We start from the raw sequence: 487 nt of genomic DNA, 5'->3' as shown, positions 1-487 counted from the left end.
GGAAACTTCGCCAGTAGTCGGACACGAGAAAAAAAATCTTTGTAAAATAAATATTTTTGCTCGAGAAATACAGTTATTTTATTCGCCTTTTTAAGCTACTGCCCGTTAAATATTTGAAAAAATGGAAGATCGACTTTCCGACCAATATCCTTGGCGCCAGGGATGTGCAATGTTGCAACAGTTTTTTAAAATTTATTATCGAAAGCATTTTTTATTGTTTTTTTCTTATTCATATTAACAAAAATACTTCATTTTAGCCTTTTTTTTAGGAGGATCTCCTTCACGTTTGTACAAAAAAAAATTCCATCGGGCAGGATATAAAATGTTAAAAAAATGTCCTGCAAAACGTTTAAAAAATGCCGTTTAAAAAATGTTTAAAACGTTCCCTCGCGTGGGCGGCAGAGGCCACTTCGTGTCTGTTATGAGGAGGAGAGAGACAGAGGGAATAATAGTATTTAATATGGAAGAGAGAGAAAAAATGGAGGGC

The sequence above is a fragment of the Penaeus monodon genome, chromosome 27 (assembly GCF_015228065.2).
Source record: "Penaeus monodon isolate SGIC_2016 chromosome 27, NSTDA_Pmon_1, whole genome shotgun sequence".
In the NCBI taxonomy this organism is placed as follows: Eukaryota; Metazoa; Arthropoda; class Malacostraca; order Decapoda; family Penaeidae; genus Penaeus; species Penaeus monodon.
This window is presented reverse-complemented; position numbering follows the sequence as displayed.